The sequence below is a fragment of the Rhipicephalus microplus genome, chromosome 4 (genome assembly GCF_043290135.1).
Source record: "Rhipicephalus microplus isolate Deutch F79 chromosome 4, USDA_Rmic, whole genome shotgun sequence".
Taxonomy (NCBI): Eukaryota; Metazoa; Arthropoda; class Arachnida; order Ixodida; family Ixodidae; genus Rhipicephalus; species Rhipicephalus microplus.
The window spans coordinates 56,843,307-56,865,155 of record NC_134703.1 but is presented as its reverse complement, the minus strand read 5'-3'; the positions used below and the strand labels follow the sequence as shown (position 1 = coordinate 56,865,155).

General features: G+C 42.5%; 1 protein-coding gene across 1 annotated transcript in view; it reads left to right on the top strand.

Moving 5' to 3' along the window:
- LOC119172659 (neuronal acetylcholine receptor subunit alpha-10) overlaps positions 1-21,849 on the top strand; it is a 339,242-nt gene that overhangs the window by 158,664 nt on the left and 158,729 nt on the right. The window contains exon 2 of the mRNA XM_075892797.1: positions 1,946-1,971. The gene's annotated coding sequence lies outside the window, so the exon portion shown is untranslated. The remainder of the gene's footprint in view (positions 1-1,945; positions 1,972-21,849) is intronic.

Below are 21,849 nucleotides of genomic sequence, written 5' to 3'. Positions count from 1 at the left end.
TAAAAACTCCGGTTCGCCACTGCGTGCTTTTCGCCTCCCCAGGTTTCTCTCCGGCGCAGCGCCATGATGAGCACCAGCGTCAACGCCACCACCAGTGTAAACATTAGCGCCTTCTGCTTCGCAACTACACACGCTTCCCTCTAGCGGAAAAGGATGTAATTATTTTTTCAACTTAAATGTGTGCTTAAGAATATAGCTGAGTTGATGCTTGTCTCAAAATACACCCTTCGCCTTTACGTTTAATTAAATCTAAACTGCTAATTCTCTCTGCCCCGCCCGTCATTGTATACTTGCATAATATATTTAATGAAGCACCACAACATAAATTGAAACAAGAGTGCTTTAGGCGAGCGTAAACGCTGCCAAAGAAAAGAAAGAGCGAAGAATTGGTCTTATCGGGCTATATTTCGTATAATTCAGTGTCTCTTATGTTGCCCACAAAGACCAGCCGACGTGGTGAATAAAGAGCGTTCCGGCTGAGTAACAGCCACTCTTGGCTTTTTGTCAATCCCTTGCCCCCTCCCCAAACGCACACAGAATACACCCTCGCTTTCTCCAACCTGCTTGCGATGTATCCCTTTGCCTTTTCTTGTAAATTCATCACCACCATCTGGTCTCAAGAATGCATATGAAGAAAAGAATATCAAGAAATATATATATATATATATATATATATATATATATATATATATATATATATATATATATATATATATATATATATATATATATATATATATATATATAAATATATATGAAGCGATAGAGTACTCGCGTCCTTGTGTATACGACAGTAACGGTAATTATCCCGCCGTAACGCTTTTCCAAGAACCACGTCCAGCATACGCCATAAGAGAAGCAGGTTATTCTTCCACAGCTTTGCACACTCTCAGACCAAGCGCCTAATGACAGCCTCTTTAGAACTTCGCTACTCTCCTTGGCGTTGTATTTTTAGCATGGCGAAATGTAAGAACAACAAAATAATGTGCCAACTGGCGCTGCTCAAGCGCATGAGAGGCGGTGACGTTGTTTCTTGCGTTACTCCTTTTAGGGTGTTCCTTGTAAAAACTCGCCCCGTGCTATCGCCCATAAAAACAATTTAGAAGCAAATGGAAATTACCAATTTAAAACTGCGCAACTGGCCATTAGGAATGATATGTTTAGAAGTTTTTAGGTCAACTGCCGTTGCCTTACGTTGAGGCAAACAACCACAAGTGATTGTGCAACGAAACACCGGTGAAGTGCAGTTTTCGGGACTAATAACATAATTTACGACATTGTGTTCAGTTTTGGGTCGTTAAATCCCATATATCAATCAACTTCGTGTTCAGCAGATATATCTGCCATGATTGCGGACAACACTGATGTTTTGGTCATGACATGAGAAAATATAGCATTCGCAACGAGACAGAATTTTTGCCATTGAAGGGAATCTGTTATCCAGAGCAATTGATTCGCATTTAGAGTTTCTGAAGAAAAAGGACTGTATACTTAAGGGCTCGTTTTTCCGTGCTTTGGCACAATATTAGTGAGCTCTAACAAACAATAATGTCAAGAAAAGTATAGGGGAAGCTATCAGACCAAATCATAAGGTAAATATGAAGAAAAAAAGTGGGTGAAAATATAACTTGCCGTGGGCAGGAACCAAACCTGCGACCTTCGAATAACGCGTTCGATGCTCTTGAGCTACCACGGCGGCTACCACCCCCCCCTAGCTTTGTTGATATATTTATTTATTTATTTATTTATTTATTTATTTATTTATTTATTTATTTATTTATTTCAGGCATGTACGGCTATTATGAGCGTTTAACTACTCCGAATACTATTTGTCAATAAAGAAAGAGAAAAGACGTAAGAAAATTGGGAAGTTTAACCAGGCTACGATAGTGTCTCATTGTGGTCATAAACTGACATCATCTTTTTTTTTTCTTTTCCTATACAGGATTGCTGCTGAGCTACTGTCCTATGGTGAGTAGTAAACTTTTCAGCTTTTTTTCTTTTATTTCTTTTTTTGTGACCCAGATGTGAAGTAGCATTTTCTATCACGTACTCCATATTCTGACAAAAACTCAGCCATAGATGATTCATTGATAAAGTAAAACGGGCACTGGTCTTTTTCAAAAATGAACATGTTCTGCATGCTTCGAGGCCGTAATAGGACTTTTTTTTTTGCAATGAAGATGGGGGCAATAGAGAGGGATTAGTACTGGTTAAGTGGGGCTTAGCACGGATATTTATCGCGAGGAGACTACCCAGGCCCGGTTAAGCACGGATTTCAGTTCCTCATTAAACTTAGCTGCGCAATCTTATACAGTTATGAAAATTCCTATGCAATCTTCTTTTTAGTTATAGCATTTCGTTTAGCAAAATATACACTGTCACGATGAAAAGAAAGCGACTAAACGTTGCAATATTGCGTTATAATTATTACGGCAGTCATTGCTTCAGTAGAAGTGCCACCATGAAGAAAAACGCAAAGAAAAATTTATCAGCGTAAACTAAAACTGAAGTGGCGCACGAATAAAGTATGGAAACAAACCTTTCGCGTATTTAAATTGCACTTTCAGAAGCACAGTATTGAATCAAGTGTGAGAGACACATCTGATGCCTTGTTTAGATCTTAACTATGTATGTCTATAGTTATTTCATTGCGTCAAGTGTACAGCCTCCTAAATCCAGATTAAATAAATTACCAGCCCACACATAAAGCGTCTAGACTGCATCATCTTCGCATCATGTCAGACTGTGCGTGGCACATCATCGCGTTCCATTCTATTACTCCCCAAATAGCTCAAGCAACGCAAAAATAAGAGTTCTTCTTTCCCCGCTCCTCTACCGAGCAAACAGATTCGTGCGAGTGCTCTCCACTTCGGCAAAATATGCCCCACTCTACGTTACAGTTTGCCGCGCTTGCCGCTACACTAAGGCTTACACACGGCATAGCAGCCACCTGCAGGGGGATTGCGCTACAGTCTCTATTTTTACCGCCCATTGTTCCGCTCGTACGACAGAGATACTGGTCGCAGGAAGCATGTCCTCCCCGCGAGTGCCTACCCGTCCATCCGTGTGTACACTCGTATACACAACGTACACGCCAAATGGGCCGTATACAAGCACTTGTTCCTTTCACTACGTACATCCCACGCGCACCTAATTTACGCGCTTTACTTGCGTCTCTTGCGCTTCTTCTTTTTTTTCATTTTGTTTCCTTTTTCTCTCGGTTCCCTTTCAGCTTCGCTCTTACTCTTCTTGATCTGCTTTCACTGACGACGCCCGACAGCGTCACAGACGCTGAACAGAGGTGCCCCACTAGCGGCACGATAGCTGTCCGGCAGCTGCCTCTGACGCTCGTTTTGTTGGTGACACAGCGCCGAAAACAGCGTGACAGAACGAGCACTGCCCCGGCAAGCCGGTACCCAGGACGAGGTCCCGAACCTCCAAAGGTTCGCATTTCTTCTTCTTCATTCTCCCTGCCAGACCTCTCTTTTACCTATGGTCCTTCTGTTTGAAGCGAGGATGGTCTTCCCCTTTCCATCGACAATGTCACTCTCCCCTTTCCAGCTCATCGGGATGAACCGGAGATTCTTTCTACCTCCGGGGCGAAGGAGAAAGGGGCTTTCTTGTTCGCACCTTCCATCTTTTTCGCTTTTCCGGCACTTCGAGTGATGCCACCTAGCGATCCGCTGGGATCGGTCCCACTGTCGTCGAAGACCGGACACCAGGCCGTGATTGCCTCACCGCCTGCGAAACAGTCTTGGGAACTGAACGTGCTCCGTCTCGCCATCTTCTGTGACCGGCTGAGATTCCCGTGGGGTGAAAGAGTACTCGAGGAGAGTGGGGGAGGGGAGAGAGAAGCGAAGAACGGGAAGCTCGTACGTCTTGCGGGCTGCACGGTGACATGCCATCCAGCCAAGCGTTCAATACAACCCAGGATGCCTGGGAATCACGCACATGCTGGCGTCTATTCAACCTGGACGAGCGAAAGAAAGGAACGGCTGCGTGGAGCGGAGTCGCTTAATTACCAGTGGAAGAACGGGTCCTGGGTCGCAGAGCAGAGGTTTCAAAACAACCTTCAGGTTGCGAAACAAGTTTCAGGGTGGTAAAGGAGGGCCGTAGCGGCGGAGAAAAAAAATCTCAGCCAGGTGCACACCACACGAAGCCCTGTGGGTCAAGACGATATAATTGAGCTTGAAAAAATCGGGCGAACAGTTGCAACATATGTCGTTACTCTTGGTGTGCATTTTGCCTGAAGGAACACTGATTACTCCGCTTTTCTCTCTCATAAGTACTTCTGAATTGGAAAGGAGTGAGCGGCCAACTAAAGCATATTCGCCAAAATGATGTCTCTAAAGATAATATGACTCCGGAAAAGCAAGTTATTGGGGGGTAGTTACAGTGATCACCCTACTTGCAAAAAAAAAAGTAAGCTGGGATACTATTAGCTGCCGAGCCCATGCCAGGCCTGAAGCCCAGACGTATTGGTACACACAGACAAGCATAGTGCATGATGGAACCCCGTTTCTTATATTAGCCTTACTTATCCAAAATATCTTTATTTGACGTTGTGCGTGAGCAGGCTCCGAAGGCTACCCAGCAACGAAGAGAGATAAAAGGTGGCATGCTGCACGAGGTACTGCCAGCTATTCTGTGGCGCAGATTCTTGTATCTATTGATTCTTATAAATATCAACATTATACTCGCTTTTGTAGCTCGCGTGCTCTCACGATACCAGTGACAACATTTCAGTAAAAGTTCGCAGCCAAACACCCGGAATACGAGCCAGAAGCCAAGTGTATAGTCGTCAAGGGCATAGTTTCTCGATGTTCCACGAACTAATTGCAATTTTCCGAAAGTTCTGTGTCAATGCATTGTCCGTAAAAACTGAAGCCTAACTCTTACATTATCACTGAATATGTCCAACACGAACTGCCCAAACAATATTAAAATACGGCTTCTTTGTCTGCGAAAATTCTGCAGGGTTGTTTAAATCAATTTTATTAGAAGATAGACGTTGGACTACCTGAATATAATGAAAATGAGTTCTGCGAAAACCAGCAAGGTGGCAGGAGGGTTCAGAAAGAGAAAATAAGCAACCATTCGTTTGTAACACGGCTCATTTTCATTGCTCGTGTCCATGTGCTTCGGGTTGTCGATTAATTCACCCTCGTACTGCCAGTTGCTAGCTTCCTGGTCAGCTCAATTGTTAGAGCGACCGCCCCAGAAAGGCGTTAATCCCGGGTTCAATTCGTGGAACAGGGTGAATTTTCTGGTCACTAAGCAGCTTTTATTTCTCAGAAAGCCGTGCGGATTTCATTTCCTTGTGGCTTCGTGTCACAAACGGGGGGTTGTATATTTTCTCTTACTTAACTGCCTCAATATGCACAGCTTAAACGTCAGCGTACGGACGAAAAATATTAAATATCGCCAGCTACAGCTATTTAAAATCACTTTTTTTGTTTACTGCAGTAAACAACTGAGAACTAGATAAAAAAAATTGATAGCGAACTTTTTTTTACACGAGGTTTGTGCGAGGTTTTGTACTTCACTCAAAATCTGGGGGTCGTTGAGCCTGTTGATGTATTTCAGAGGCCACAGACTTGCAGCAAACAATGCAATATTAAACTATGACAACGTCGTAGGCATTCAACGAATAAGTTGCAAGAAAATGTCCCTGTTACTGCAGGAACGACAAAAACATAAGACCGCGTCTGCTAGGAAAACAAACTGTGGGCATGTCAACAGACCTCAAAGGCATCAAAAGTGCCTCAGTGACATAGAGGTTCGCTGATTATTCGTTCACTCTTTTTCACTGCCTTGTTAAAAAAACTAGAAAACTGGAACCTGTTATACGAAAAGTGACTAGGCAATTTCGCCTTTACGAAATTAGTTTTTCGAAAGCCGCAATATCTGTTCATTACGTTTTACGCTTTTCGTAAACCGTATTGCATTTGCTGCGAAGAGGGGCTTGCTCACGCTCGTATTCTTTTATAGCATACTGCTTCTCGGGGGTCCGCTTGCTTCAACTACAGAAGTGCAAGGCGCTGTAGGCTGCTGTTATTTTTTTTTTTTTTGCCGTTTGCGGAAAACTTGTGAGCACTGATTCATATGCACGTAAGCTGTTTTTTCTAAAAGTTAATAAAAATGCCAAGTTACATTAGGGCCCAAACTAACCAGTCATTATTCATCCTCACCCCTATTGCTATGTGGATCCGACAATAAGTAGGCGTGTTCTCACATTAAATATGTGAATCATTTATAGTTACGACAATGTGGCCACAAATGAAGAATAAGAATTTGGCAACGGCACTTTGTACAAAACAACATGGCCTTCGCTCATCGTTCTGAAACGGTGACGTTGCGTAATCGTCCTTGAGCAAGCACTTCTAAGGAAACTGATGGCTTTTATACAGATTACATTACCAGGAAAAAAGCAAAGAGTGCATTGGTCTGCTCAAAATATTAAACAAATATGTCACGGCGTTTGCTATTTCAAAAAATGCCTTTAGCGACCCGCAGCCCACTCTCGTTTGCCACGTTTCAGAGTGTTCGCCACAATTGCATACTACAGCCCGCTGGCATTACTGGCGTCCTTCGTCGTCCATTTCATGTGTGGTCTTTTTTTTTTTTTACAGATAACGGGTGAGGAGGAGAGGTTTAACACTCTCTTCTGTATCGAATGATTCATCTTCCTTCGCGTTGTTCTCGTCTTTTCTCTGTCCTCCGAACGAACTGTTACGGCTCTCCATTCATCGCTCTCTCACATTCATCTTAAGCCTGAAGACGTGGGCGCAAATTTAATAAACACGTCCCGTCCCCTGACGTGCGCCCCTCGTGCGCTCTGCCAGTTTGCTTTTGCCGCGGCAGACGTCGAAAACCACGCCCGTCTGGCAGCGCGGCGTGAGTTATGATCACTGCCCAGTCCTTTTTCCAGCACATTTTATAGCTCGCTGCTTTTTGTTCGTTTTTGCGTGTGCGTCTGTCATTCTTATTTAACGTAATTTTCTTTTTGGTTGTTGTTAATGTCTAACTTTTCCGTCTCTGTTTACCAGCTGTCCAGATATCCTTCCCCACACCCGTCCTCCTCCTCCTGTCCCGCTCTCCAGGCATTCATTGTGCGCCGCCACATTTTGCCATGAAGCCTTCCCCGGGCAAAGTCGTTGTTTTCCGACATTTATACTCGCTTTCTCGCTTTCGAGAAAAGAAACAACTTTGCCCGGACAGCGACCGAGCGATTGCTCTCCTGTGAATGACAACAGGGTGATGTCCAAGCTCTTGCACAAAAAAAAATAAAAGACGAAGATAGAGGAAGAAAAAAAGCATACTTAGGGAACGCATTCATACGGTAGTATACGAGATACTCGCCTGCTTAGGATTCAGAAGCCACCGTTGCCGAATTGCGGACCGACTGGAGTGGGAAAAAGGGGTTTTGCTTCTCCCTCTTGGAAGGTTTTGTGGGGCCAACGCAGCGTGAGTATAGTGTACACGAACCAGAGCGGGGTGGTTGGGACTTAGAAGCACATCTTGACCCAGTTCGGGCTCAATACCGCGATCATAAATCAATAAGAGCAAGGCGGATAGGCAAGAAGAGAGATTCGCCGCGTGTTCAAGGCGAAGTTAGGAGGAAAGAGTAAAAAAAAAGGGGGGGGGGGGGCGTCAGCAATTCTTGAGCAGGCGCATAATCTGCAGAAATGAAGAAATACGGCAACTGTGGCAGTGACTGGTGAGTGCGGAACGAAAGAAGGAAGCCAAGAAAGAAGGGGCAAAAAAAAGGAAAAAGGGTCGTTCACGCTGCCTTTGAAGAGGGTTTGACTACAGTGAACTGCGGTACTCGCGACTTTGAGTGAATATAGAGAGGATTTTCTGCGGCAGTCGAGAAGTAACACAAACAAAATGCAAGGCTGTTCCCGCTGCGAGATTGCACGTGGGACAGGCATACTTAGTGTGGCCAACCAGCGCATTGATTCCTCGTTTCCGCGACAGCGTCTGTCACCGAGGTTGCTTTTTTTTATTATTTATCTCTAGCGATAGTGACATCTTGCGGTGAACGCGAAAACTACATATTGCAAGCTGGCATTTCATCATAATGGCTGTTTTTATGAGGCGCTATGGAAAAATAACGAATCCCAAGAAAGTCGCAGAAAGGTGGTAGAAGAAACAAGAGAAGTTATGCAAGTATGTTAACCAAACCTAATGTACATGCTACCCGACATGACAGAAATGGTGTTTGAAACGTTGGTGTAGAGAAAAAGAACGAGAGATAGAACACACGCATGAGCACACTGCAAACAGTCAATATCCTTACCGGTAGATATTTATTTATTTTATTTATAAATACTGCAGGCCCTGTTTGGGCCCAAGCAGGAGTGGGTAACAAATGTCAGTGACAAAACAGAATATAAACATATAATAAAATACAATACTTGGTACGAAAATAACGAAATTCTCAACATCAGGGAAAATATAAATAATACATAGCAATAATGGCATGCATACCGAAATACAAAAAATCTCAGCACTAATGAGGAACATAATATATTGCATATTAAAAATCAAGTGTTAGGTCATTGACGAGATGGGCGAACAATTGTGTCGTGTCCGCATTAACAACCTCCTGAGGTAACTTCTTCCATAATGAAAGAGCTTGAGAAAATAATGAGTACTGATGAACGTTCAGATGACTGAATGGCTGTCTAACTGATTTATTATGATGAATATGGTCAAAGCGCACGGACGGGTTGGTTATGTAGTGATTGGGTGAAGTTTTGAAGTGACCATAGTACAATTGATAGATGAATTTTAATTGAGAGACTATTCTACGATGAGCGAGTGTTTTCAGATTTGCCTTCTCGCGAAGGGCAGAGACGCTTGCAAAACGAGAGTAGCTAGAATAAATGAACCTCAGAGCCAGGTTTTGGATCCTCTCTATTTTTTTAATTAAGTATTTTTGATACGGCGCCCAGACCTGGTCTGCATATTCTAACTTAGGCTTGATAAGCGCTTTGTAAGCTATTAGTTTTATAGAAGGTGAAGTGCGACGCAGTTTACGTTTTAAAAGTGCTAACTTCTTTAGCGCATTGCTACAGATGTTATCTATATGAGTTTTCCAATTTAAATTTCTTGTAAGCGTGACACCCAGATATTTGAAGTTTGAAGTTTGAAGTTTGAAGTTTATTTTGCTTCCATTACAGAAACAAGGAGCAGGAGCAAAAGGCTACAAAGGCCTGACAAAGGGCTCCCACTCCTGTTGGCACTCAGCATCAGCGGTACATATGGCAATACAAAATTCATCACAGAAATTCATATGAAATTAAAGATCATATAAGCAGTATACAGACCATCTGATGAATAATACATGATAAAAAGATAACATGTAGGTTAAATCAAATCAATCCGGATAAGCAGCCCGGAATACCAAAGAAATATGCACAATAAACAGTCGCAAAATACATAAGATTATTATTATACAGAATAAAATATACTGACTTCAGTAAAATATAACATAGGCAACGAGTGTGAATGGCATTATTCATTTGTGAAAAAAAACAAAAAACATAACAGTATGACACGAAAAAAAAGATACGCATCATACATATTCCAATTGATGATTTATAATATACAGTTTCATAGATTTTTTCGACATAGTATTAAAATCAAGGGGGCTTAGGTGATTTATTAAATGCGGAACCTGGTAGCCTATATGCTGCCGGCCATAAGCTGTTCGGAACTTCGGTATTACCCTAGTTTCATTGCGTAGAGAATAACGACATTTTGATTGGGGTGATTTAGCTGTGTAGAGCTTGTTCTTTTTTATATGCTGAAATATTCTATAATAGTACATTTGGTTAGCTTTTAGCAAATTGTGTTTAATAAACAAATCATGCGTTCGCAAATCTCGAAGCCTACCTGTGTAGTTTTCAAAGCATCTAAGGACTCTCTTTTGCAATATTATCAATTTCTGATAATTCTTTGAGTATGTTGTACCCCAGACTAGCATGCAATATGTAAGGCGAGAGTAGAACATGGAGTAATATAATGCTTTTTTAAGCCAGAGCGGTATCAGATCCCGGATTTTATTAAAGCATCCCGTGATTTTACTCAGTTCAGCGGACAATTTTTCCACATGTGTCGTCCAGGACATATCGCCTCTAAACCATATGCCCAGGAATTTATGAGCCTCTACCTGTTCTATTTGCACATTTTGAAACAGTATTGCTAGCTTAAAATTGATCGGCTTGTTAATAGGGGCAAAAATAATGTATTTTGTTTTATTGACATTGAGTTGCAATTGGTTGCTGTGCAACCACGACATAAGTAGTTTTAAGTAATTATTTATTGAAATTTGTAGCATTTGCAGCGACTTTCCAGCAAAAAATACATTTGTATCATCAGCATACATAATTACACTTTGGGAATATGGTATATAAGCAAGATCGTTTATGTACAAGTTAAACAACAAGGGTCCAAGTATAGATCCCTGCGGGACGCCTTGTAGTATCTTTAATTTCGTAGATTTGGAATTGTTAATAGATACATACTGATACCTGTTTTGTAGATAACTTCGAATCAAGTCATGTGCTATCCCTCTTATCCCACAATCATATATCTTAGTCAACAAAATGGCGTGGCTCACAGAATCAAAAGCTTTTCTTAAATCTAGAAAAAGACCAATGGTGTATAATCTTTGTTCAATGTTATTTATTATTTCATGTTTTATAGAAAGTAATGCTTCTTCACAGGATCTTTTTTTTCGAAACCCATATTGCACGTCAGACATAATAGAGTACTTTTGAACAAAACCATCAACGCGAACGTTTATGACTGTCTCAAAAATCTTTGACATGACTGGTAATACCGATATAGGGCGGTAATTATTAAAAGTGTAGTCTGTGCCACCTTTGTGCACCGGGCACACTCTAGCCAGCTTGAGTGCTTCTGGGAACACACCCTGTTCGAGCATGCAGTTAATGACGTGGGTTAAAGGACTGCAAATTATATCCATTACATATTTCACGGCAGCTGGTTTGATATCGTCGTAGCCTGCAGCTGCATTGTTTTTTAGGTTACGCATGATGTTTGACAGTTCGTGCTCCGTAGCTGGTGCCAGTACAATAGAATTACTTGAACTGGTTTTTTTTTTATATGCATCTACACTTGGATGTTCATAGCGCACAGTCGAACTGTACTCTCCACTACGAATGAATTGGTGGTTTAACATATTAGCGGCTTCGTCATCATTTAGGATGCCTTGATTTGTAGTTACAACTATTGGCGCTGCGTCATTCTTTCTTTGAGCAAGATTGTTAACCGCCTGCCAGAACTTCTTTTTGTCATTTGCTACTTGGGAGAACAAATTCTCATAATAACAGATTTTAGCATATCTAAGTTCTGCATTGAGCTTATTTCGATATTTTTTGAACTCAGCAAACTTTTGTGGGTCACGCGTCTTAACGAAAGAATGATACATGTTATTTTTAGCGGCAATCTTATTTAAAAGTGCCCGCGTAATCCATGGCTTTCTAATCTTTTTCTTCCGGGTACGCTTAGTTGTCTTAATAGGAAAGGCTAGCTCGTAGCATGACATGAAACTGGCATAGAAATTGTTATATGCTTTATTTACATCACTTTGCTGGAAAATCGGTTCCCAGTTTGTCTTTTGGATCAGAGAGCGGAAATGAGCTAAAGAATTTGGGTTTATATTCCGATATGTGCACACGCCCATTTTTATGCTTTTATCATTTGTCATTGGCAAGAAACAAAATATCGGCAAATGATCACTTATGTCCACTGATAAGAGGCCAGCATAGCTACTTGTGCCAGGTGCATTTGTAATGGCGACATCTAGCAACGTCGCGCTATCCGCTGTAATACGAGTGGCTAGATTGATAAAATTTTCACAGCCATAAGCATATAGAGTTCGCTTAAGTTCACGCGCACTAGTGTCATTTCCCAGCATGTTGATATTCAAGTCACCCATTATCAGAAACTTTGAACCAGTGTTAGTTAGATAGTTTAATAGTTCATCAGTGAATTCAAAGAATGGCGTCTTATTTCCGTTTGGGGGCCGATATATGACACATACATAAAAAGATTTCAAACATACCGTAAGACATTCTATATGTTCGTTAGTAGTGGTGAAACTTGAAATCACTTCGTATTGCAGATGTTCTCTAAGATACATAGCCACGCCGCCACCACGCCCATTAGTACGTGTGATGCCTTGGTATGTGTACCCTTCTAATTGAGGCGGCTTTTCACTTTGCGTTAGCCATGTCTCAGTAAACATCAACACATTGAAGCTAATGTCCATATTTTCAAGAAATTCTCGCAGGTCATCTCCTTTGTCTCTAATACTTCGTAGGTTTAAATGCAAGGCTGCCATGAACTTATTTGGATTTAACTTAGAAACAGAAATATTAAACGAGTCATAATCGTGATAAGTACAGCAGTTGATACCGGAATTAGCCATGTATGTCAGTAATTAGTGCACAAAATTGTGTTCAGCTAGACTGTGGCATTCACTCGACCATTTTATCAACATCATCCAAACAGATTAGGCGAAGCACAGGTGCAGTTTCATTTCGCCGTGCGAAAATCTTTCCGCCAGCTGTCCACACAAATTTCCAGTTAACAGCTCTTTTCTTTCTGATGGCAGCTCCGAGCAGCTGCTTAGCTTCTTTCGTCAAATGCTCATTGATGAACACTGGATTCTGCTTGTCGAATCCAAGCATTTTTGTGTCTAGTCTCGTCTTCTTTGATTTAGCAAGAATTGCATTCCTTTTGTCTCGGCGGACAAAACGAACAATAATGTTGGACTGGTCATGCCTAGCAGTAGGAACTCTGTGGCAGACGTCTATGTCATGCTTTTCAATGTCCTCTTTTATCAGTTCGCCAATTTTTGTTACCACTGATATTGGTTCACTGTCAAGAGGTATGCCCTTGATTTCTAGATTGTTTGATCGCTGGTATTGCTCTAGCTCCTCCAGCCTGCGCGTCAGCTTTGCATTTTGTGACTTCAGTTCCTTGTTTTCAAGCAGAATTTTTTGCAAATCCTCTCTTATAAGCTTGAGTTCCTGAATATCAGGCCTCAGTCCTTTAAGTTCATTCAATGTATCCTTAATTTCATGTAACTCAGCGGCTAATTCACTCCGCAGATCGTCAACCTGCTTTTTAGTCATAATATCTAAAAACGTACACTATTCACAATAAACAAACAGATCCAAAGTCTGGGCAGGGCAGTTTTCGCTCGGCAGCAGTGCACACGTTTCACGTTTGGCAACACAAACAGAAAAACAGCAAGCCTCACCTGGAAAGACAGATATCTTTTAGTTACGTGTGCAATGTGCACCGCTGCCGAACTGCAAACGCCGGTAGGTCCGGGGGCGCTTTTTGAAGCCAGCCGTAGTGTCCACCGCCACCAAGCGGACGATGCCGATCGCCTTGTTATCACCGGGGGTGTAGCCGATCAAACCCGCCCGAAGATAGAGGGTCCGCCGGCTGGAAGTATCTTGGAAAAATTATCCCTTGGTCCACGTCTCGCAGCTTGAAACTTTCAAAGTCTGGAAAGACAGATATCTTTTAGTTACGTGTGCAATGTGCACCGCTGCCGAACTGCAAACGCCGGTAGGTCCGGGGGCGCTTTTTGAAGCCAGCCGTAGTGTCCACCGCCACCAAGCGGACGATGCCGATCGCCTTGTTATCACCGGGGGTGTAGCCGATCAAACCCGCCCGAAGATAGAGGGTCCGCCGGCTGGAAGTATCTTGGAAAAATTATCCCTTGGTCCACGTCTCGCAGCTTGAAACTTTCAAAGTCTGGAAAGACAGATATCTTTTAGTTACGTGTGCAATGTGCACCGCTGCCGAACTGCAAACGCCGGTAGGTCCGGGGGCGCTTTTTGAAGCCAGCCGTAGTGTCCACCGCCACCAAGCGGACGATGCCGATCGCCTTGTTATCACCGGGGGTGTAGCCGATCAAACCCGCCCGAAGATAGAGGGTCCGCCGGCTGGAAGTATCTTGGAAAAATTATCCCTTGGTCCACGTCTCGCAGCTTGAAACTTTCAAAGTCTGGAAAGACAGATATCTTTTAGTTACGTGTGCAATGTGCACCGCTGCCGAACTGCAAACCACTTGCGTAGCCTTTTTAACATAAGCGTTATTAATAGTATATTGGAATTCTAATGGGTTTTGTTTGTTCGTAACTGTGATGGATGCCGTTTTTGCTGCGTTGAGCTTCAAGCCCCACTTACCACACCAGGCGCAGATGGATTGCAATGCATCGTTTAGTCTGGCTTGATCATAATGCTGAACAATGTCGGCATAAATAACACAATCGTCCGCAAAAAGTCGGACTTTCACAGGTGATTGAACCGAGAAATAAATATCATTTATGTATACTAAAAACGATAATGGTGCAAGCACGGATCCTTGCGGCACTCCTGAGTGTACATCTAATGAGTCAGAAACGCCGTCATTGACCATCACATATTGTTTCCGTGATGACAAATAGCATGCAACCCAACGGACAATGTTCTGATCCACACCAATAGCTGACAGTTTCGTAATTAAATCATCGTGTGGTACTACATCAAACGCTTTAGAAAAATCTAAAACACTGCATCGATCTGGTCCTTAAGGTTTAGTGAATTTGCAAAGCCATGAGTGATCTCGGCTAATTGAGTTGAAGTGGATAGGCCAGACCTAAATCCGTGTTAGTTGTCGTGAAGCAGTTTATTGTCTTCCAGATGTGTCATAATCGCCTTAAATATTATGTGTTCTAGTAGCTTACAAGCTGTGGATGTAAGGGAAACTGGCCTATAGTTGTTTAATTCTAATGGTGAGCCAGATTTATGAATTGGGACTATTCTCGCAGAGCGCCAGTCATCGGGTATCACACAAGTTTCTAAAGAAGTTACATATATCTTATACAAATATTCTGAAACCCAGATCTACTAAGAAAAACGTTTGATATATCATCAGCACCCGGAGATTTCTTTGTGTATAATTTACACAAGAGGCTAAAAATACCTTCTTTACTTAAATATACTTTAGACATAAGTTTGACGAGCGTATAAGCTGGCAAGTGCGCATGTGAGGCTGTCCGCGTAAATACGGACTGAAAAAAGGCGTTGAAACTTTGAGCAATGACAGCAGCTTTATCAGTAGTTCCATAAGATGTTTTTATCACTGTGATGCTTTTTTTATCTTTCGATAAGTAACGCCAGAATTTTTTGGGTTATATGTGATATATGTGAGAAATCTCTGGTTCAGGATATACGTGAAGAAATAAATGCGTTCATTTCTGCTTCAGAAAACGTATCTGCAGTCAGAATAAACGTTAGGCTAATGTCACCGAGTACCGAATGAGCTGCAATTATCTGAGATGAAACAGTGCTTCATTGTCATGCAAGCACGGTTCAGCCTGCCCCACTCTGAAAAAGGCTTTTCCCATACACGCCACAAATGGATTCATACATAAACTTTAACGTCGAAAATAAATTGAATATCAACGAATTCTATGAGGTAGCTCTATTCCGACCAAATTCATGCTGCGTTCACCAGTTTCCATTCAGTACACTGGTCCTCGGCTTAAGTTTTAAAACAAGTCGCACAAGTCGCAAGTTCAGTTCCGTTAACAAGAAACCAGACAAACTTTCTTTTTTTTTCAATAATAAGGGCGTATTGCGTCCCACGACTACCATATTCTAGTAGTGGAGCAAGTCAGCCACCAGTGGGACCATCTCTTGGTGCGAAGCGCGAGTGCTGAGCCCGAGCTATGGAGGCTCAGCCCGTTCTATTGTTTCTGGGTATACCGGCTGTTTGCCAGACGTTGTTTTTAAAACTCCCTTTCAAACAGGCGGGCGACCCCTCGAAATTGGAAATGGTGTCATTTCACCTCAAGGACGTTGCCAGCCTCTGGTTCACAAACCACAATTCAGAATTTTCTACGTGGACCGCCTTCAAGACCATCCTGGCAGCCGTGTATGGTCGCCGCGCAGTACGCAATCTCCATGCCAAAAAGCGCCTACGAGGACGTGCGCGAAGGCAGGGTGAAACCTACATGAGCTACATCGAAGATAGAAGGAAGGAAGAAAGAAAGCAACAAAAGGAAGAAGGCAGAGAGGTTAACCAGAAAGACATCCAGTTGATATATATATATATATATATATATATATATATATATATATATATATATATATATATATATATATATATATATATATATATATATATATATATATATATATATATATATATATATATATATATATAGTCTAGTAGATCCTCCGTGAGCGGTCACAACGTGGTTTATTTCGACGTTTCGGCCTAGAGTCTGGCCTTCATCAGGATTCCTGATGAAGGCCAGACTCTAGGCCGAAACGTCGAAATAAACCACGTTGTGACCGCTCACGGAGGATCTACTAGACTATATGCAACGCTACGGCCACTCAACCACCATGCCTGCCTATATATATATATATATATATATATATATATATATATATATATATATATATATATATATATATATATATATATATATATATATATATATATATATATATATGCAGGCGCCTGAACCGGAATATGACCGAGTGCATAGACGATAATGCCTTTCAAATGTTTCTTGCGAAGGACCCAAGTACAGTGTCCGAACTTGTGACCTTGTGCCAAAGCATCGAAGAACTTCGTAAGCAACGCGTCTCAGTTCGGAGGCCGACGACAGCAGACGACTCCCTCACTGTCCTGACTGTCGGTGGGGGAAACATCCTCCTGGCGCACACAAAAGAACACACATGCGTCAAGTGGCCCCGAAGCTTTTTTGTCTTTCGTATCCACCGACCACCGAAGTACCCACTAACTCCCACACACCAACCAGCAGACTCAAGCGCAGATCTCAGAGGCGTTTCCGTTGCCGTCCTCCGCCACTCTATTAACACCTGTCACCGCGCTACTGACTTGTGTGACTGCTGCGGCAAAGGCACTGCATTGTTTGCTAGTGTCGCTCCCGGAACCTGTGCGACCACCCACCTTGCCATTTTCGCCTACACAGCAGGACTATGAAAATTCCTGGCGCACTACTGACAATTGGCCCGCCTGCTACACTTAAGGGATTCCGTGTCACGTGGCACGCCTATGTTATCAGCGCTTCGCTGTGAACCCGGAGGTGCCAAGCTATGACTGCTCGTTGAGGGCTCCATACCACGCTCCACACACGCAAGCTTAAACTTACGAGCATGACGCGCAATGTGTTGCCTGTACCCGAAACTACGCTTTTCGACGCTCTCCTTCCCATTTTCTTTGCTCTTCACAAAGTAGTAGTTCTGTGTCACCCGTTTGTCGACGAGCCACCTCCATCAAGACGGAAAACTTAAAGCCACAGTTCCAGATTAATGTGTAGGTCCTCACCTACCTGCCCACGCCAATTTTGTTTATGTAACCGTCGAAAGTGTAGGAACACTTGCGTTTGTCGATACTGGTGCGGTGATACCCATGATCACTCAAAAACTATGCTGCTCTAATTGTAAAGTAACGATGATTTATCCCGTGGTTTCCCTCAGCACTGCGAGCGCACTACAAATTGAGCCCATTGCGGCATGTAGAGCAAAAGTGGTGATTCGAGACGTGTTGTACACCACTGAAGTTCTCGCGTTAACTTTATGTTTCCCCGATGTAACCCTAGGATGAGATTTCTCATCACGTCATCACACCCTTGTCGACTGCGCTCGGGCCGAAGAGGAAGTGTTACCGTTTCGTGATGCGCCTTCGGTCTACGCGACTTTATCAAGTGGAACCAACCTTGTCGTCACGACGCACATTGATCTTCCTTCTTTCAGTGCTGTGTTTGTTCCTACCTACTGCGCTTCACTTTCTGATGATACCGTTCTCTTCGCGCCATCTGTCATCTTCGGCAGCCGCCACCACACATCGCTGCCATTTTCCGTTCTGGCGCTTTGTCAAGACACTTGTTTCCAATCCCAACTCCTGCCCCGTAAGTTTGCGCCGCAACGAGACACTCGGCCACATCCAGTCTATCAAAGGTGTTATCGTGCTCGTTGATTTCTTCGACACCAAGGCGAATCCGGAGCTGAACGCGTTGGTTCCTCACCTTGGCTCGGATAGCGTGTCTTCGGATGCATTTCACCGTTCCATCGATAGCCATCTCGCGCCATGGAACTCAACGAGAACAGCTTCTTACCAGCTGCATGAGTTCAGACGCTCATTTAACCTTCCCCAAGAGGTGCTAGGTCGAAGAAACACCGTTGTTCACACACTTGGCACTAAGAGCAATACTACTTTGCTATAGCGCTTATATCGTGTTTCACCAGCGGAGCGTCGCGTAATTAAAGAACAAGTAGACGACTTGCTACAGCGCGAAGTCATCAAGCTTTCTTGTGGCTCCTGGTCTTTTGCGGTTGTGCTCGTCAAGAAAATAGGTGGTCCCACTGATGGCTCCATTCCTACAATATAATTATGAGAGACGCCGTAGTGGAGGGCTGTCGATGTTTGACTATCTCGTGTTCTTTAACGTGCACTAACGTCACACAGTACAAGGACCTCTACCATCTCGCCTATTTCGATATGCGAGCACCGTGGCCGCGATCGAACTCACGACCTTCAAGTAAGCAACCAGGCACCCTAGTCACTGATCTACCGAGGGAGGAAAACTTCCTTAATTTAGTACACGAATACGGTAATCAAGCACCACCTCTAAAACGGCACACAACTCAAAGAGCCCACATCTTTAGAGAAAATACACTGCAAAAAGACGTAAGCAAACAAGCTCAGCCATTTTAGCATGTTGCGTGATTTTTGGAGATCACATTTCAAAATGTTATGTGTTCGCGTGCGAACTGTCTTCTAACGTACTTTTTCAAAGTTCCTCTTCATGTGATGGCGTGGCGCAAGCTGCCAGGTAAACTTCACCTGCTAACGTGACCCACGTTTGTCAGCCCGCTTTGCGAAGAAGTAAACAGCAGTTGTGACAGCTGGCCGCATAAGCACTAGCGTACCGACGTGCCCTTAAACTGTTTCTCTGTCTATTGTTTCTATCTTTATTTTTTGTCTGTTTACTTCTTCTTACGTGCATGACGCCACGTTGGTCCCGACAGATGACGCGAAGATTCGTTCGTTTTATTTGAGTTTCTAAAGTAGGTGCAGATGTTTCCCAACCTCTCACTAGTGCGACGCGAAATAAATTATGACGAAAATAGCACTTGAAGAAATTTTACAGACAGTTTCAATAAAGTATGAAACGAGGATCCAAGCTCTCTTTTTTTTTCGTTATTGCCGTACTTCACTTTGCAGTATATTTGTGCTAAATATTGAAGTTCTAGGCACAGTGGCGTGCGTAACGCGATTGTGCGTGCACACAGCCCCAGAACGACGCAGTTTGGGCTGTCAGGAAGCAGAGGTTCCGGAAACGCTTCATTCTCATTTCCCCAGAATGGAGTGCTAACGGAAAAGCGCTCACTTGTTTCGAAAAAAAAAACTGATGTAGGCATGCGTTACGGAGAGTTTCTGATACGCTCCATCGTGGCACCTGCTTTGCAGCGTCTTTTCTTGAAACAAAGAAAGTTCGATTGGTCGCGGCACGTTGTTTTAAATTATGCAAAAAACTCGTTGTGACAGGCACTCGCGCAAGAGAGAACGCATGAACACGCTCAACATCACGCACGTTCTTTTTTTTTGTTGTTTACAGGTTAAATTTTTGGTTAAACCAACTCAACCCATCAATTGCTGCATTCTTGTGTGCTGCTTACGTCGCTTCTTGCCTCAATTCTTTTTTATTTATTGAGTAAAAATTATCTGGAGCACGAAGGAAAAATACAATGTGCGAGTTCCCAGTTTTGTTTGCTCTGACAGGCCATATTTCATCTTTTCTTCACACGTGTTCACAACCCCAGAAAATTTGTCTTCTGTCTTTAAACTCACTAGCTAAGAATGAACAAAACATTTACCCTTTAGTATTCGTCTCATTCCTTATGCGCATAAAAGACCATATCACACTTGATCGTGGGAGAATAACAGTGTGTTCTCGCAAAGAGGCGTCTAACACTGTGTCGTCATTTCTTGTTAAGGTTAGATTTGTATTTGGCGCCATATTTCACTTACTTGGAAATATTCATAACTGCCCTGCAATATTTTTTATTTTCTATAGCTCTCTCTTTATTGGAATAACTCGCTCTCTCGTCCCTCCTCGCATGCACGTCATAAAATTGAAGAAACTTTACTTAATGCTCGTGTTTTTTCCTTCCCTTTCTCTCTCTACTTCAACGTCTTTCTGTCTCTCTCTCTCTCTCTCTCACACACACACACACATTTATTTCTATGTTAGCTTATAGAATGGCGTTTCTGCTAAAATTATGAACCATTCTTGTGAGTATCTTTCACTTTCTTGACAATGAGCAATCAATTTGTTACGTTCGCTTTTAAAGTTGGCTCTGCCTCACACACACCATGTATGGGGCAGTGCATCCTCTACAGGCAGCTAGCCTGCATGTACCCTTCAAACAGTGAGAAAACCGATCGAACAATGACCGAGATGGTATAACGACACGCACGCAAACACACACGCACGCATACAAACATACACATGCACGCACACACTTGTATTTCTTTGTATTCTTTCTTTTGCGCGTCTGTGCGTGTGCATGCGTGCGTGCGTGCGTGCGTGTGCGTCGTTATACCGTCTCCGGCTTATTCAGTAATATATATTTACTTATACACTAATAACTTATACAATAATAAATATGTATACTTTTACGGGTGTTTTATATAAAATCGGGCGTAGGTGTTATTTTCGCTATGAAATGCAAGTTGTCAGTACGCCACAACTGTGTCATGTCGGTGTTCTTTCAATCTCTCAGTTTTTTTTTTCTATTTCAACGTTTTAGTGGCTTAGACCTTAATGCGGTCCCCCAAAGAAACATCGTGAAAATCCGTCGTTGCATGGGCAGAAGAGGTCACCGCAGACAAGCGGCCAGCTCCAAATCCTAGAACTTTCTTTAAATAAAGTTGTATCGTCCTTTCTTCGAGAGTGACCATATATCAAATTGCTCAACAAGCACCGCTCTTGAGCTTAGGAAGAAGACCAAAAATTTTGGCAAAAGAAATCAAATTATTCATTGCCAATAAGGTTCATAGTAATTTTTTTTAATATTGAAGGATATAAGAGCACTCATACGTATGGAGACAAAGTAATAATTTATACCTTTAACGGCCAGGGCGCAAATGAACGAAACCCCCACAAGTGTTTTAAGGCCAGCAAAAAAATATGTGCTTAAGAAAAAGTGCCTTTCGTAATTTTTAAGGGGTAACACGTGCCAACAACTAAAGATTTCAGTTACCTTTTACACTGCTATGTAAACCAGTGCTGTAGCTTTGCGATAAGAGAAATAAATACATTAGGCTCAATAAGATAATAAAAGAAGGTTGATGCGCTGCCCCTGAATTCGTACATGCGCTTTGTGTACGCTTATTAACTCAATGTTTTTTTCGTCAAACTAATTGTGCAAGCAAAGTTCAACCACTAAGTTTCCTATTAGTCAATCGAAAGGAATAGAAATAAAAATGCTGAGAATAACCGCTTAAGAACAAACACCGAGCCAACAGCATCAACCTCTTCGCCTCTTTTGCAAACATTCTGCCAATCTGTCGGCTTTGTTTTAGTTTATCTCGAAGAACGACTATCAACCTTCAAGCAGACTTACTTTAATAGCAGTTTATCTTAAACGCCTTCTCTTGTCAATGCAGGGCGTGAATTCGTTGAAGTTAAACTTACATTATTTTTAGTCTTGTTTCATTCAGCCCAAACAATTTTTGGTACTTCTTCATTGTTACGACTTGAT